The following is a 16,169-nucleotide window of genomic DNA, read 5'->3' on the forward strand; positions in this document are numbered from 1 at the left end:
CTTGGTCTTCATGGTGGTGTTTGGTTAGTGGTGCCTCTTGCTTAAAGAAGTTGCCTACTACTTTATATGAACCCTCCAATGTATCTCCCCGGGGCCCAGAACTGTTTTTGTAAATACCTTGCGGTGCCTTTTCTGCTTCTGAGCAGCGCTATCGCTGGCTGCTCAGAGGTATCACGTGACCCGTCACTGATGTCACGTAAAGTGAGGCGTGACATCAGTAACGCGCTCCCCGCGGTGGATGCTGGGCTGTGGGCGGGGTTACCCTGTGCGTCATACCCAGTATCCACCGCGTGCTTTCCCAGTGAATGAGGAGAGGGAGAGCGCGCGGTGGGTGCTGGGTGTGATGTGCTGGGTAACCCCACCCACAGCCTAGCATCCACCGTGGAAAGCAGAAGTGAGTACCCCCTGCTGCACCCGGAACTTGACATGACATCAGCTTATGTCCGAGCCGGCTGCAGCCGGGAGTGACGTGATGCCTGTGAGCGGCCAGTGATGGTGTCGCTCGCAGGCATAAAAGGCACCTCAAGGTATTTAGAGAAACACTTATGGGCCCTGGGGGGAATACATTGGGGGATCATATAAAGTAGTGGACAACCCCTTTTAATGGTGTTGCAGCTTCTGTGGCCTTTCAGAAAAGGTAAATTGTATATACTGACAGACATGTGACCCTGATATTGCACACAGGTGGACTTCCTTTCACTAAGCATGTGACTTTTATGTAGGTAATTGCTTGCACCAGAAATTTTTAGGGGGGAGGGGGGGGCTTCATCGCTAAAGGGGTGAATACATATGCTCATGCCAATTTTTAGTTATTTGATTCCATAAATTTGCCTATATTTTTCTCACTTCACCAGCTTGGACTATTTAGTGCTGATGCATCACACAAATTGGATTACAACAATATTTAAAAACATAAACACAGTTTGTAATGTAACAAAATGTGTGTGTGTGAATCTTTCTCCAAGTTTATGCATCTCAATACTATGCCAGCATGAAATAGCGCTGGGATTAGGGTTTATAGAAATCCTATGCCCACGGTGCTTCTATTAGGCTCCACATAAACTCACCGGCGGTGCGGCTTTATGAGCCGCAGCATGTCAATTTCTGTTGCGCAGACGCTAGTCTGTGCGACCGAAATTTCAGCTGTAGAATGGATAGGGTGCAAGTTCAATGAACAAATGTGGATTTACCTGCGGGATCGGACGCAGCTCTTTGGACACAGTGAAAATACGCTGCATTCAAAGCGCTGCAATAGCCTGATAGTGGGCACATACCCTTACAATTACAGTTGAAAAAATATATACTCAATGTCTAAGGAGTTCAGCCATGTCCCCCTTCTTCCACCTTACTTCCTTGTGTGTGGCTGTAAGACAACTGACTGCAGCAGCAACCTTTCTCTTCTGCCTGCAGTGGTACAAAATATCACCAAGATAGTTGGAAATTCATCTGGCTGAAGATAATACAGATCACTGGGAGATTATCCCATGTTTTCTGTAGGGTTTCTACAAGAAATTGTAATACAGGATCACAAGGAAAATTCTGCAGATATAAAATGTATCCCTCATATTCAGCATGGGAGCCTTGAAGAAGAGTTTCTCGCTGTCTAGGTTGCAGCAGTTTATGCGCAGTGTGCAGCAGAGACTTAAATGCAACAATGATTTTGAAGAAAACAGGGTAAATTGCAAGCTCTTAATTTTTGCTTTTAAAGTGCAGCTTTCATGTACTATAGAATTATCTGGTCAATTGATCTGAAGTGTTTATTATTATTTTTTATCATTTGTGTAAATAAGGGCTATTAGTCCTTATCAGACATATTCTCCTATAGCTGTAAATAATCACTCAGATGTTTTATGAGGTTGATGCAGTATAACGGAGTCAGATGTTTTTTTTTGTAAACTTTTATAATTTTATGTGAGACTGACAAGTATGTATGTATAGTGTCAGACTGTTGAGCCTAGGGCCCACTAGTAACATTGACTCTGGGGACCTACTGTTCATGTAAATTTATCATTACCTTCAGTCACAAATTTACCTATGCTTCTTTATAATACACTAGGTAGTTTGTTAAAGGAATGACTCCTTCAGAGGGGCCCTCCGGGGGATTCTCCTGTTCCCCAATGGGCCAGTCCAAGCCTGTGTCTGTATGAACCACCAGTCCAAATGTGAATTACAACTCCAGTTTACATTGTTGTTATGCTGTGGTTAGATTATGAACCTTTGAGCAGTTCTTCATTGCTATAACCTTCCCGGTATAAATATACAGATGGCTGCCAATCACTGATTAGGACCGCCCACTGGATTCTTAAGCCCAGAATGAGAAGGGATTTCAGTAAATAGCATACATGTTATCCGTCATGAAGACATCCAGGGATCTCGATTCTAATTCTGATCGCAATGCACAGACCAACAACAGGTCTCCCGACCCAAGCGTGAAGGCTTCATATATTTCTAGGAGGTTGACGCTCCCAACCTGAGCAGGACATGGTCAGTCCGTGCTCGGACCAATTTCAACCGACATCTGCATGAGCCCTTATACTGAATCATTTTCTACAAAAGAGTATATGAATGTTTTTCATTCCTCTTGCTTTTATAACAATGTGACATGTAGCCTTTAAACCTAACAGGAGGAGCCATGAGAAAATGCAATACAGATGAAAGAAGCCTGGATGACTTACTTTTTAATTGCTATCATTTTATTATTATTATTTGCTGTTTTTTTTTCTCTCAAATTCTTCAAAGTGGCACACACAGGTTTGATGTATTTTGTGCACATTCTAAGATGGTGTTTTTTGTTTTTTTTAAAGCCTTCAACTGTGCAAAAATAAAATAGAACATGAGTTTTTGTACTGATTAAGGCTAATATATATACCGTACATGAGAAAAACCTTTTTTCAAAAAATAAAGCAAAAAAATGTATATACACACGCACACACCCACAGAAGGATGTGTCCAGCAAATATAAGATGTAATGAGAATACAGGGGGGTGTACTCTCTTACGCTGAGTTCTGTCTATACACCATACTGAGAATACAGGGCGGTGTACTCACTTATGCTGAGCGCTGTATGTATAACGTACTGAGAATACAGGGGGGTGTACTCACTTATGCTGAGCGCTGTATATATAATGTACTGAGAATACAGGGGGGTGTACTCACTTATGCTGAGCGCTGTATGTATCAGGGCTGTGGAGTCTGTAAGCCAAACCTCAGACTCCGACTCCTCAATTTCCATGACTCCGACTCCCTCATTCATGGCTCATGTTTAAGTGATAAATTTACTGTAGCACAGATTAATCTCAGCTAAAAGTCTAGACCCTTAGATCAGGAATAGGACAGACGTTTATAGGACATTTCATAACTTTCCTAAACTCTTATGAACAAAATATTCCCCACAAACTGCATTGAACTACTGTACCCAATTTATATATAAAATATATATATATATATATATATATATATATATATATATATATATATATATATATATATATATATATATATATAATAACGTACTGAGAATACAGGAGGTGTACTCAGGCTGAGTGCTGTATGTATAACGTACTGAGAATACAGGAGGTGTACTCACTTATGCTGAGCGCTGTATATATAATGTACTGAGGATACAGGGGGGTGTACTCACTTATGCTGAGCCCTGTATATATAATGTACTGAGAATACAGGGGGGTGTACTCACTTATGCTGAGCGCTGTATGTATAACATACTGAGAATACAGGGGGGGTGTACTCACTTATGCTGAGCGCTGTATATATAACGTACTGAGGATACAGGGGGGTGTACTCACTTATGCTGAGCCCTGTATATATAATGTACTGAGAATACAGGGGGGTGTACTCACTTACGCTGAGCGCTGTATATATAAAGTACTGAGAATACAGGGGGGTGTACTCACTTATGCTGAGCGCTGTATATATAATGTACTGAGGATACAGGGGGGTGTACTCACTTATGCTGAGCGCTGTATATATAGTGTACTGAGAATACAGGGGGGTGTACTCACTTATGCTGAGCGCTGTATATATAATGTACTGAGAATACAGGGGGGTGTACTCACTTATGCTGAGCGCTGTATGTATCAGGGCTGTGGAGTCTGTAAGCCAAACCTCAGACTCCGACTCCTCAATTTCCATGACTCTGACTCCCTCATTCATGGCTCATGTTTAAGTGATAAATTTACTGTAGCACAGATTAATCTCAGCTAAAAGTCTAGACCCTTAGATCAGGAATAGGACAGACGTTTATAGGACATTTCATAACTTTCCTAAACTCTTATGAACAAAATATTCCCCACAAACTGCATTGAACTACTGTACCCAATTTATATATAAAATATATATATATATAATAACGTACTGAGAATACAGGAGGTGTACTCAGGCTGAGTGCTGTATGTATAACGTACTGAGAATACAGGAGGTGTACTCACTTATGCTGAGCGCTGTATATATAATGTACTGAGGATACAGGGGGGTGTACTCACTTATGCTGAGCCCTGTATATATAATGTACTGAGAATACAGGGGGGTGTACTCACTTATGCTGAGCGCTGTATGTATAACATACTGAGAATACAGGGGGGTGTACTCACTTATGCTGAGCGCTGTATATATAACGTACTGAGGATACAGGGGGGTGTACTCACTTATGCTGAGCCCTGTATATATAATGTACTGAGAATACAGGGGGGTGTACTCGCTTACGCTGAGCGCTGTATGTATAACATACTGAGAATACAGGGGGGTGTACTCACTTATGCTGAGCGCTGTATATATAATGTACTGAGGATACAGGGGGGTGTACTCACTTATGCTGAGCGCTGTATATATAGTGTACTGAGAATACAGGAGGATGTACTCACTTATGCTGAGCGTTGTATATATAATGTACTGAGAATACAGGGGGGTGTACTCGCTTACGCTGAGCGCTGTTTATATAATGTACTGAGAATACAGGGGGGTGTACTCAGGCTGAGTGCTGTATGTATAACGTACTGAGAATACAGGGGGGTGTACTTGACGCACCCCTGGGCCTGTGTCGCGCAGCGTTGCGCACGCGGGAGCTTACCCGGAGCCGGATCTGTTGAGGGTTGTAGTCTCGTGGCGGTGACCCGGTCCGTGCCCAGGGAGTCAGACTAAGTGGCGCTGTATTAGTGGTAGATGTTGTACGACTACGCCACCCGTTGAATGCAGCGAAGGAGCTGCCGCTGCAGGGCAGACCGCTGAGGCCGGTGGTAGGATTGTGCAGCGTGATAGTATCACCCCCAACGGGAGGGGTATGGCCTCAGGGCAGCCGACGTGGATGATGGGGGTAGCAGGAACCACTCGGAGACGGTACGGTGTAGTTCAGGGTCTTTACTGGTGATAAAGATAGACCCTCCCGGAGTACTGGCTAGCGATTGGGGCCTGGTCAGTCCTTGAGCAGATGGGATCTCCCCTGGCCAGGCGGAGTTTAGGCCTCCCAAACTAACTGTACTCTTCTGGCTACCTTGCTAGAGGCGGGTATAAGTAGCCCACGTCCCTGAGTGTACCGTGTGGTGCTCACCCGTATGGCCGGTGACTCGGGGCCTTCTAGTAGCTTCCGCTCCACGACGGCGGTGCTGGTCCCATGCGTGTGACCGTGCCTTCGGGTTTCTTGGCCAGAGGACCTGAAATCCCCTGCCTGACGGATTCTGCTGCTGGGTAGGAGTTAGTCCCCACAGCCTCGGACTCCGGGTCCGGTAAGAAATCTTCTCAGTCAGGGCGAGCTCTGCAGCTGCCAGCCCCTGACTCCTTGTAACACTGCTCCCACAGAGCTCCTGTTGTTTCTTCCCATAGCTGCTTCTCTTCTCTGTCTCTACTTCTGGCATGGCCCAGGAGCTGGGCCCAGCCGGAGCCACAGCTCCCTGTCAGCCCTCCTGGCTGAACTCTCCCTCTGAACTCTCTAACCCTGCCTCAGCCCCAGGTTTATATAGGGGAAGTTCTTCCCCCCCCCCCCCCCCCCAGGACTGGGCAGGAGGTGTGGCATGCATAGGATTCCTGACCAAGAGACCTCCCACCTGCTCTCAGACATAACATTGCTGTTACTGTGGAAACCAGACCCCTGGGGTGCCACATACTCGCTTATGCTGAGCGCTGTATGTATAACATACTGATAATACAGGGGGGTGTACTCAGGCTGAGTGCTGTATGTATAACGTACTGAGAATACAGGGGGGTGTACTCGCTTATGCTGAGCGCTGTATGTATAACGTACTGAGAATACAGGGGGGTGTACTCACTTATGCTGAGCGCTGTATATATAACGTACTGAGGATACAGGGGGGTGTACTCACTTATGCTGAGCCCTGTATATATAATGTACTGAGAATACAGGGGGGTGTACTCACTTACGCTGAGCGCTGTATATATAAAGTACTGAGAATACAGGGGGGTGTACTCACTTATGCTGAGCGCTGTATATATAATGTACTGAGGATACAGGGGGGTGTACTCACTTATGCTGAGCGCTGTATATATAGTGTACTGAGAATACAGGAGGATGTACTCACTTATGCTGAGCGTTGTATATATAATGTACTGAGAATACAGGGGGGTGTACTCGCTTACGCTGGGCGCTGTTTATATAATGTACTGAGAATACAGGGGGGTGAACTCAGGCTGAGTGCTGTATGTATAACGTACTGAGAATACAGGGGGGTGTACTCGCTTATGCTGACTTCTGTTTATATAATGTACTGATAATACGGGGGGGCGTGTGTACTCACTCACAAATTTGTCTCTTGTCCTGGACATATTGTCGTCATGGCGCCACACTGAGCATGCTCAGTCTATCGAGGCTTCGGACAGAAGGACACATCTCTGGTTATAAATATATATAGCGAAAGTTAATTAGTGAGGTTGAAATACAAAAATCACTATTAGAACAATTTTTAGTACAAAAAAAATCGGCACAAAAAGTATGATGAGTTGGGTCTAAGTGTTTCAAATATTAGGCTATGTGCCCATGACGCGCCCCCTGGGCCTGTGCTGTGCAGGGGGATACCCGGAGCCGGATCGCTGGTGGGATGCTGGGGGGTTGTAGTCTCCGTGTGGCGGTGACCCGGTCCGTGCCCAGGGTGGTCAAACCAGTGGCAGTCTTAATGTATAGCAAATGTCCGACTACGCCACCCGTGGATTGCGGTCAGTGGGGACCGCCGCTGCGCTACCGACCGCTGAGGCTGATGTTGTTTGCGCAGCCGAGTATGGGATAACTCCCCACGGGAGAAGTATTGCCTCAGGGCAGCTAATGTGAGAGATGATGGGAGTGATGGTGTGAGGGTCCCAGTGCTAATGGTGCTGGTGCGGCAAGGAATCACAGAGACGTGAGGTGCAGTTCTGGGTCTTTACTGATGGTACAAGGCAGACCCTCCAGGGAGTACTGGCTAGTATAAGGGGCCTGGTCAGTCTGCGAGCAAGCAGGAGTTCCCCTGGCCAGGTGGAGTTGTAGGCCTCCCCGTTTATCTGCACTCTTCCTGGCTACCTTGCTGTAAGCGGTTACAAGTAGCCCACGTCCCTGAGTATACCGTGTGGTGCTCACCCGTATGGCTGATGACTTGGGGCCTTCTGTTAGCCTCCGCTCCTGGATGGCAGCGCTGGTCCCTTCTTTGTGACTGAGCCTCCGGGCTTCTATGGCCAGAGGACCTGGAATCCCCTGTCGGTTGGTTTCTGCTGCTGGGTATATATCAGTCCCCACAGCCTCGGACTCCTGTGTCCGGTTTTAGTAACTTCAGCCAGGGCGAGCTATATCTCTGCTCACAGCCCCTGGCCTTCAGCTGCTGCTCCTACAGAGCTCCTGATCTCACTTTCCCTCTCCAGGCTCTGACTGCTCTGCTTGTTCTGCAGGCTCTGTCTCTGTCTTCACTCTAATCCCGCCCCAGACCCAGTTTATAAGGGCTGATTCCTCCCCTCCCAGGTCTGGGCGGGCAGTGTTGCATGCTTAGGGCTCCTGACCAGAGAAACCTCCCACTTGCTCTCAGACATAATATCTCTATTACCGTGGCAACCAGAACCCTGGGGTGCCACATTCCCCTAGAGTAAATTTTAGTACTCCGGGACTAAACACATTTTTAAAACATAATAACAGGGTGTAAACAATAATACGATAACATATTTACAAGAAGCTTTAGTTCTTTAAAGGTCACGGCGTGTCCGCAACCGGGTGTCCATATCACCCAAGGTGAAGCTTTAAGCGAAGTAGGGGACCTGTCCAAAGCAAACCCCTTGCGTTGTCCTTGGGCGTGGCTGCAAGGGTAGACTAACTACTTTGGGCCGCAAGGAGGCCACGCCAGACAGGTTTTCTCTTCCGCGGCCGTCTTCGCAAGAGGCACCAAGGTGCAACGATCTACTAAACTGTTCCGGTTATCCAGCGTCCATAACCTGTTAGTCCATAAAAATCTGCAGGGTAACTGAGAAACATAATTAATAACAGGCAACAAACATAAACCATAAACAGTTAACAGATAAATTCACAGTGCATTAGTTTAGATTCTCCAGCGAGCGGGCATCTGACCTCTAGTGACTCCAGTGGACCTACCGAGCTCACTAACTGGTTCTGCACTACAGGGTGTAGGAGGTGTTATGGGTAAGCTGGGCAGCTGTCTGCGCACTCTTTGGCTCACTAGGGGCACGGCAGGCTCACTACTAGCAGAGGGTTGATCCTCCTGTACTGCTGGTGTGGACTCTTCTGCCTCTTGGGCCGGCTGCTCTTCTAGCTCTACCGGTTCCTCTGTAGGCACTTGCGGGGCTGGCTGGAGAAAGGTGAGGACGGGTACCACGACAGCGCCGTTTACTTGTGTCCAAGACCGGGGGAAGTCTCCGAGTACTGTACTGATCATTTCTTCCCTTTCCTCTGCGGGTTGAGGGTTTCCTTGATCTTCTTCAGGGCTTTGCAGCTGCTCGGGACACTTCTTCAAGTGGTCTCTGGAGACAATGGCTGTGGTTTTTCCTCCATCCTTACTGATTACGCAGATTTTTGGGTTCTCATGGCTTGATGGCAGTACGGTGTACGGGTCCTTCTCCCACTGGTCGTCCAACTTGTGGAGCCGCCTCTTCCTCTTCAAGACCTGCTCTCCAGGTACCAGGGGAACAGCGGGAGCATACTGGTTATAAGCCTTCTGTTGCCTTTCTCTAGCTTGAGACAGACTTCGCTCGACGCTCTCCTGTACTTTCCGATACTGCTGCTGCCGTTCTGTATCCCAGTCTGCCTCTGGCAAGGTGTCCTCAGGGGTCAGGACTCCCATATCCAGGTCAATAGGCAGCTTACCAGGTCTTGCTCTCATTAGGTAAGCCGGAGTACAGTTGGTGGAACCTACAGGGATGTGGTTATACAGGTCCACCAGATCGGGCAGTTTCTCAGGCCACAGACTGCGTTCTTCCAGGGGCAACGTTTTTAGCAGATCTATCACCACCTGGTTCATCTTCTCGCAGAGTCCATTGGTTTGAGGGTGATAGGGCGTTGTTCTTATCTTGCAGCCATACAGGTTGCAGAACTCCTGGAAGACCTCCGCTTCGAAGGCTGGTCCTTGGTCTGTCAACACTTGGTCCGGGTACCCGTGTGGACGGCAGAAGTGCTGCTGGAAGGCTCTAGCTGCTGTTTGAGCCGTTAAGTCCTTGACCGGGACCACCACCAGGAACCGGGAGTAATGATCTACGATTGTGAGGGCGTAGACATACCCAGATCTGCTTGGAGCCAGTTTCACATGGTCCAGGGCTACCAGTTCCAGTGGCTGTCTGGTGATGATGGGCTGCAGGGGAGTCTTCTGGCTGGCTCTGTCTTTTCTTCTCAGGTGGCACGGGCCACAGTCTCTGCACCACCTCTCGATGGCTCCTCTCATGCCTACCCAGTAGAACCGTTCACGCAACAAGAACTCCAGCTTCTTCCATCCGAAATGCCCTGCTCCGTTGTGGTATGCCTCCAGAACCATAGCCGCGTCTCGTCCTGGGACCACTACCTGCCAGGTCAACTCATGTGTTCGAGAGTTAACCATTCTCCGGCACAGCTTCTCCCTGTAGAGGAACAGCTTACTTTTCTCCTTCCACAGTTGCTTGGTCTCCTCCGGAGCATCTGGGTCAAGACGGGCATCGGCCTGGGTCAGCATTTCCTTCACCAAATGGACTGCGGGATCACTGTCTTGCGTCTCCGCCCAGTTGTAGTGGGGCAAGGGATTGAACGTCACGGAGCGCCTGTCCTTCACACGGTGGGAATACAGGGTAATCCCATGACGGTGGAACGCAGGGAGCTCAACTTCTTCCAGATCTTCTGGATCTTCCCCTACGTCCGGTAAGTTCGGCATTCTAGACAGGGCATCCGCGTTGGCATTTGAGCGTCCTGCCCGGTATTTGATGGTGAATTCAAAGTTGGACAGGCGGGCCATCCATCTCTGTTCCAGGGCACCGAGCCTTGCAGTGTCCAGGTGTGTCAACGGGTTGTTATCCGTGTACACGGTGAATTTGGAGGAGGCAAGGTAATGCTTGAAACGTTCGGTCACTGCCCACACTACTGCCAGGAACTCCAGCTTGAATGAGCTATAATTCTCAGGGTTCCTCTCCGTGGGCCGTAGCTTTCGGCTGGCGTAAGCGATTACCCGTTCTTTCCCTTGCTGGATCTGGGACAGTACGGCTCCTAGCCCGATGTTGCTTGCGTCCGTGTGGAGGATAAAGGGCTGGCTGTAGTCTGGATATGCCAGGATTTCATCCCCCGTGAGGGCCATCTTCAGCTGGCAGAAGGACTCCTCTTCCAGCTTTTCCCACCTAAAGGGCGGCTTCTGGTTTTTGGCTTTCCGAGATTGACCTATCAGGAGGTCCTGCATAGGGGCTGCCATTTTGGTGAAACCGGGAATGAATCTTCGGTAGTAGCTTACCAACCCGAGGAACTGCCGCACTTCCTTTATGCTGGAGGGTCTTGGCCAGTCCTTAATCACGGTGATCTTATCAGGGTCGGGAGCCACTCCGTCAGCACTCACCACGTGTCCCAGGTATTGCACCTTTGGTTTCAGGAGGTGACACTTGGAGGGTTTCACCTTTAGGCCGTAGTTTGCCAGAGCTTCGAACACTTCTGCCAGGTGTTTCAGGTGGTCCTCGTAGGTCTTGGAATAGACGATGACATCGTCCAGATATAACAGGACCGTCTCGAAGTTCCGGTGTCCCAGACAGCATTCCATCAACCGTTGGAAGGTTCCTGGTGCGTTGCAGAGCCCGAACGGCATACAGTTAAATTCGGGGTGGTGAATGCGGTCTTCTCCCGGTCCGCCTCTGCTACAGGAACCTGTCAGTACCCGCTAGTGAGATCCAAAGTAGAGAAGAAGTTAGCAGATTTTAATGCAGCTAAGGACTCTTCTATCCTTTGTAACGGGTATGCATCTTTGTGTGTGATACGGTTGACCTTCCTGTAGTCTACACACATTCTCATGGTGTTGTCTTTCTTTTTCACTAAGACTAGTGGAGCTGCCCAGGGGCTACAGCTGTCCCTGATTACCCCAGCCTCCTTCATGTCTCTAAGCATCCCCTTGGCGTGTTGGTAGTGTGGGGGTACGGGTCGGTATCTCTCCTTTATGGGAGGATGGTCTCCCGTGGGGATGTGGTGTTCTACCCCCTTTACTCGCCCGAAGTCTAGAGGGTGTTTACTAAACACTCTCTCGTACTCTCGAACCACCCGATAGACTCCCTGTTTCTGGTGTGAGGGAGTGGAGTCAGTACCCAAATGCAGTTGCTGACACCAGTCCTCCATTGGTTTCTTAGAGCCGTTACCTTCCTCTGGTTGAGATGGAGGCAAGGGTTCCACGGCCTGTACAGAATTCTGGTTTATGGTGAACAATTTGGCTAGCGTGGCATACCGGGGCAGGTACACTTCTCTCTCCCCGATATTTATGATGCGAACGGGCACCCTCCCATGGCGTACATCGACCACCCCCCGTGCTGTCAAAATGGTGGGCCTACTGTCTGAGTAGACGGGTTCTACCATTGCTTGGTAGTCTCTACCTCTTAGACCAATAGCTACCCGGCACCAAATCATCATCTCACTTTTCGGGGGCATGGCAATAGGGAACGGGTCACACATTCTCACGCTACCTATCTCACCACCAGATAGTTCCACCTGTTGCCGCTTCATCAGTGCCCGGATCTCTTTTAGGAGCACACGCTGCTGGCCGGAACTGGCGTTCTTGGCAACCTGCTGTAAAATGAGAATCACCTCTGCAAGACAATTTTCAATCACATTAGTTCCCAAGGTTATTCTAGGGTGACTCTCATAATGGTCTATGTCCACTATAATCAGTCCTTGTGCCGCCAGTTCGACTTTACCGATCTTAATGGTCACCTCTTTGAATCCCACCTGCGGCACGGGCTGACCATTGCTGGCGATGATACTCAGGTCGTCATCTGGGTAGCGGGTTATGTCCGAGTCATTCCAGTACTGCTTAAAGAGCACGTACGGGATGGTGGTGACCTGTGACCCAATGTCTAGTAGGGCACTCATAGGAATGCCATCCAGTACCACAGGCAAGATTGGACGTCCCCCTACGTATTTATCACGCCAGTTTGATGGGCCTGATGATCTTATGCCTGGGGGTTGGCCCTCTACCCCAGGTTGTGCCCGTTTAAATGACAGTACCTTGCCATATGTCCGGGTTGATTGCAGCGGCGGCAGATGGGTCGTCCGTCCTCGTTGTATCTGTTGCTGGGTCTTCCTCTGGCCGGTGGGGTCCTCCTCAGTCGGCGCCACGGGACGTCCTCCGGTCCGGATGCCAGCTGGATCTTTCCTGGAGAAGAGACCTGTAAAGACTGCACAGTTCTGGTTAGCGCGGCAACGCTCTTAGTCAGCTCTTGGACCTGATGGTGCAGGTCTGTAGCCTTGTCACTGTTTAAAGCCTGCGCATCAGCTCCCACAGGCCCTGCAGACAAGGGCGCCGTCTCCTGGTGGTAAGTGATAGCAGGGCGCCTGTGGGTCACAGCGCCACCTGGTGCCGGTTCTCGGAGCACCCGGATGGCTCTGTCCTTGAACTGTGCAAAGTCCAGGTCAGGGTCCTGTAAGGCCATTGCACGCAACTGGGTTCGGTGGGCATTGCACAGTAGACCTCAATAAATTGTTCAGTCAACAGCTTATCTTCATTTCCCACGCTGTCAGGGTCTGCCTGCTTAATGGCTCTCAGGGCCTCTTGTAGGTTTAAAGCATAGTCCCTTATACTTTCATGTGCCCGCTGTTTGCACCCGTAAAATCGGAGCTTTATTTCGGCTGAGGTGCGGGTGTCAAATGTGTCTTTCAGCCGGGCTAGTATCTCTCTGACAGTCCTCTTCCTCCCAGGTGGCCAGGACTTTACCTCCCTTTGGGCTGCCCCGATTAATTGGGCCACCAGGATGCTCACTTTTTGCTCTTCTGTGAGGGGGTACACCTGGAAGAGGCTATCCAGTCTTTCTCTAAAGTCATTTAGGGTATGTGACTCCCCTGAGTACTGGGGCTGCCAGGTTGCCCCCGGGATATAGGGCATGGTGAATGGCATGACTGCTGCAGCGGTTGCGCTGGCGGTGGCTGTGGCAGTGGAGCTCCCCTCGGTGTCCGACATCCTCCTTTCCCCCTAGTGGACCGTGGCCTACCTTGCGATGCTCTTCTTCCGTAGGCCGCGGCTCCGCAGTCGATCGTCGGGGTTGAGGACCTGGCGTCGCGCTCCGATGATGTCAGCGTCGCTCTTCCTCCCTTCCAGGACCTTGCGCAGCGTCGGTGCATGGGGCGGAGCTTCGGATCTCGCGCGCTTTCGGCGTCCACGCCCCTCTTCTTCCTGCTCGGCGTCCCGAAGATGGCGTCCGAAGGTGGGAAGCAACTGCGGATGGCGGGAAGAAGGCAGAAGACGGCGGGAAACGGTCCAAGATGGCGTCTGATGGCGGGAATCGGCTCCGGACGGCGGGAAACTTCACCACAGGTAAGTTCAAAAGTCTTTTTTAGGCACGCAGTACCCGGTGGTTGCGGGCACGAAATCCTGCCGACTACGCCAAAGTTGACGCGCCCCCTGGGCCTGTGCTGTGCAGGGGGATACCCGGATCGCTGGTGGGATGCTGGGGGGTTGTAGTCTCCATGTGGCGGTGACCCGGTCCGTGCCCAGGGTGGTCAAACCAGTGGCAGTCTTAATGTATAGCAAATGTCCGACTACGCCACGCGTGGATTGCGGTCAGTGGGGACCGCCGCTGCGCTGCCAACCGCTGAGGCTGATGTTGTTTGCGCAGCCGAGTATGGGATAACTCCCCACGGGAGAAATATTGCCTCAGGGCAGCTAATGTGAGAGATGATGGGAGTGATGGTGTGAGGGTCCCAGTGCTAATGGTGCTGGTGCGGCAAGGAATCACAGAGACTTGAGGTGCAGTTCTGGGTCTTTACTGATGGTACAAGGCAGACCCTCCCGGGAGTACTGGCTAGTATAAGGGGCCTGGTCAGTCTGCGAGCAAGCAGGAGTTCCCCTGGCCAGGTGGAGTTGTAGGCCTCCCCGTTTATCTGCACTCTTCCTGGCTACCTTGCTGTAAGCGGTTACAAGTAGCCCACGTCCCTGAGTATACCGTGTGGTGCTCACCCGTATGGCTGGTGACTTGGGGCCTTCTGTTAGCCTCCGCTCCTGGATGGCGGCGCTGGTCCCTTCTTTGTGACTGAGCCTCCGGGCTTCTATGGCCAGAGGACCTGGAATCCCCTGCCGGTTGGTTTCTGCTGCTGGGTATATATCAGTCCCCACAGCCTCAGACTCCTGTGTCCGGTTTTAGTAACTTCAGCCAGGGCGAGCTATATCTCTGCTCACAGCCCCTGGCCTTCAGCTGCTGCTCCTACAGAGCTCCTGATCTCACTTTCCCTCTCCAGGCTCTGACTCCTCTGCTTGTTCTGCAGGCTCTGTCTCTGTCTTCACTCTAATCCCGACCCAGACCCAGTTTATAAGGGCAGATTCCTCCCCTCCCAGGTCTGGGCGGGCAGTGTTGCATGCTTAGGGCTCCTGACCAGAGAAACCTCCCACTTGCTCTCAGACATAATATCTCTATTACCGTGGCAACCAGACCCCTGGGGTGCCACACCCACGATGCAGAAATGCTCCAGATTTTTTCCTGAGCGTTTCTGCATCTCCCTGGCAGAAATCTTGCGGATTGTACATGCGGATTGTACATGCGTTTTCCTGCCAGGGACAAGTGGATGTGAATCGTTCTTCACATGCATTTCCGCATGCGGGTTGACAAGCGCTTCCCAAGCGAGAAAGACGTCCGCGCAGGTCCTTTAGTCTACCGCGAGCTGCTGGCAAGCCAAGACAAAGACACCGAGGGCCATCAGAAGGTAAGTATATATTTATTTTTTCTTTTCTTTTCTTTTTTTTTACAGGTTCTATGGTACCAGGGTCCGGAGGAGAGTCTCCTCTCCTCCAGACCCGAGTACCATCTGCACATTGAAACGCATGGATTCTGCATGTACAGATGTAGTGATGCGGATTACATGCGTTCCAATACAAGTCAATGGCGGCGAAAACGCAGCGCTTCCGCAAAATAATTGGTAGTGCTGCGTTTTTTTCCGCAATGATAATCCGCAGCGGAAATTTCCGCAGCATGCGCACAGCACATGCGGATTATCATTGGGGAACATGGCAGGCCTTCTACCAAGCGTTTAAGCGTTTCTGCAGCGGAATTGCCATTAAGGAAACGCTTAAACGCATCGTGGGCACACAACCTTATACTGTGCATTTATAAATAAAGAAATGGTTTGAAATTATGTATTTGTGTTTATAGATACATGTCTAATTTTAATCCTAATTTTTCTTAATAAATAAATAACATTTGAAACTTGGTCCCGACTCGTAATAGTTTTTGTGCCTGTTTTTCTCTGCTTAAAATGGTTCTAATAGTGACTTGTATTTCAACAGACATAGATGTTGTTTTTTTTTTTTGTTTGTTTTTTCCCCCAGAAACTGGACAATCCTTTTAAGTCAGTAACTATGGAGATACTTTCTTTTTTCTATAATTTTGTGTGCACAAAAAAAAAAAAATCTACGAATTTGCATCTGTAAGAAAAGTTACATTGGTTTGAGTACATTTTCATTCCTTATTAGATAAAGGCGGAGTTTCCATTGAATGCATCCCATTGTTACTGCTATTACTTTTTGGCTATATCTCGGGTAGCTTTA

General features: G+C 49.5%; 1 protein-coding gene across 7 annotated transcripts in view; it reads left to right on the plus strand.

Annotated features, from left to right (window-relative positions):
• KIF16B (kinesin family member 16B) overlaps positions 1 to 16,169 on the plus strand; it is a 454,357-nt gene that overhangs the window by 36,526 nt on the left and 401,662 nt on the right. The window lies entirely within an intron of this gene.

This window comes from Phyllobates terribilis, unplaced genomic scaffold, assembly GCF_046119375.1.
Source record: "Phyllobates terribilis strain yellow unplaced genomic scaffold, ASM4611937v1 Scaffold_3__8_contigs__length_932513732, whole genome shotgun sequence".
NCBI classification, from domain to species: Eukaryota; Metazoa; Chordata; class Amphibia; order Anura; family Dendrobatidae; genus Phyllobates; species Phyllobates terribilis.